This window comes from Onychostruthus taczanowskii, unplaced genomic scaffold (genome assembly GCF_017590055.1).
Source record: "Onychostruthus taczanowskii isolate IOZ18803 unplaced genomic scaffold, ASM1759005v1 scaffold41, whole genome shotgun sequence".
Taxonomy (NCBI): Eukaryota; Metazoa; Chordata; class Aves; order Passeriformes; family Passeridae; genus Onychostruthus; species Onychostruthus taczanowskii.
In genome coordinates this window covers 2,871,951-2,874,185 of record NW_024501571.1, presented here as the reverse complement: position 1 = coordinate 2,874,185, position 2,235 = coordinate 2,871,951, and positions in this window count along the sequence as shown.

The window sequence follows — 2,235 nt, the reverse complement described above, 5'->3', positions numbered from 1 at the left end:
TCCCTGGAGCTGCCAGGAGGTGAGATCCCTCTGGTGGGACTGGCTGGGATGCGGGGGTGGATGGAGGAGGGTGTCAGGGTTCCCCATATCTCTGTACCCCCAAATGCAGCCCTGCACTCAGCAGATGCACTGGCAGTAGTGGGAAGTGCTGTAATGTGGTGCTCCACATTCTCCTAAAGGGTTTTCCCCCAGCACTTAAAAGTAAAACCCACAAAATCCCACAGGGAGGGAAACAATCACACATTAAGTCTTCCCGTTTCTCCATTTCTTTCCCATTCCCTGCATCCCACTGCTCCTCCTCCCTTCCCTGCAGCCAGATTTGAGTGTGTTTTCCCGGGATTTGTGCCCAGCATTGGCATTAAGTAAATTCTCCCCAGCAGCATTTGCCTTTGCAAGACCTCACGCTTGGACGGTGGGATAAAGCTGTGGAAAGGGGCAAATGCTTGGAGCGGCCTGGGGGTCCCTGGGGAGAGACATCCCTCCAGGTGAGGTATTTCCCTGTGCAGAGGGAAGGCAAAGCCGGCTGATGGCAGCGCCTGGGGGAAGCGAAGACCAGCAGACAGCCCCCGTGCCGGATGCTTTGATTTCCAGAAAGACAATTAACACCCGCCCGATGCAACTCCATTCCAGACAGCAAAGCAGCAGGAAGTAGCTGCTCTTCCCAAAGGCAAAGCATTGCCCCAAGCCCCGTCTGCTGCCAGCTTGAGTGATCCCTGTGGAGCTCAAGGAGGCACAGCAGAGCCGAGGCTGAGCACTGTTTTTAACTCGGTTTTTGATTTAATCCAAGCTGCAGAGCTGCACCTCGCTATGACCAATATCCTTAGCATTATTCATATAGCCAGAATGTAACCAATGGGTCAGGGAATAGATGTGTGCTCCAAAAAATGGAGTTTCTCCACTGTATTTTAGGGTTGGTTTGATCAGGGTGGCTCTGCATAAGCTGCTGTGAATGTGGGAGTGTGAGGAGTGGAGGCAGGATGGGTGGATTGCAGCAGAGGAACAGGGAGCTGGGGCTGGTCTGCTGCTGCCACTGAAGCTGCCACCAAACATCAGCTCCATGTGCACCTCCTGACACTCAGCAGGCAGGTAACACTGGGGCCAAAGAAGTGAACCCTTCCCATTCCTGCCCGTTTGGATAAAATCTATAAGCACTGGAATGTCTGTTGTTCATAGAATCACAGAATGGTTTGGGTTGGAAGGTGTCTTTAGAACTCACCTGGTTCCAGACCCTCTGCCATGAACAGCGACATCTTCAACTAAATCAGGTTGTTCAGAGCCCCACAAACCTGACTGTGAATGTTTCCAGGGATGGGGCATGTACCACCTCTCTGGGCAACCTCTTGCAGTGTTTCATCACTTTCATTATAGAAAATATTTCCCTTCTATCAAGTCTGCCATCCCCAAGGTGATCTTTGTGGTGCACAACACAGATGGTCATGGTGGTCCTGCACTGCTGGTGGTGCCATCTTGCATTGCACCCTCAGCATCCCACCTGGGTGGGACTATTGGCATGACAGGGATGGGCAGGGTTTGATCCAAGGGAATTCCCATTCCCAGGAGATGCCTGCAGTGCTCATGAGAGTCCAGATATCTCATTAAGTGAGTCAGCTGCTCCTAGAAGCAAATACTGTCTGCAGTTTTGGGCACCACAATATGAGAAAGATGTTAAACTACTAGAGAGTGTGCAAAGGAAGGCCACGAGGATGGTGAAGGGTCTGGAGGGGAAAGCTGTATGTGTAGGGGCTGAGGTCACTTGGTTTGTTCAGCCTGGAGAAAGTTGAGACTGGGGGGAGGCCTCATTGTCCTCTTCAGCATCCTCATGAGGGGCCGTGGAAGGGCAGGCATTGAACTCTTCTCTGTGGTGACAGCACTGGAGGGAATGGCCTGAAGTTGTGTCAGGGGAGGTTAGGGTGGATAATAGAAAAAGGTTCTTCACCCAGGGGGTGGTTGGGCACTGGAAGAGGCTCCCCAGGGCAGTGGTCAGAGCACCAAACCTGTCAGAATTCAAGAAGTGTTTGGACAATGCTCTCAGGCACAGAGTGTGACTCTTGGGGTGTCCTGTGCAGGGCCAGGAGCTGGACTTGATAATCCCTGTGGATCCCTTCCAACTGAGCATATTCTGTGATAATATTTTAGAGGTGATCTTGAACAGGGGACAATATTCCAGTGAGTTATTGACCGAGGAGGCACAGTTCGGGGTAGAAAATTGCTTATAAGTTCAGCCATTTAGGATAT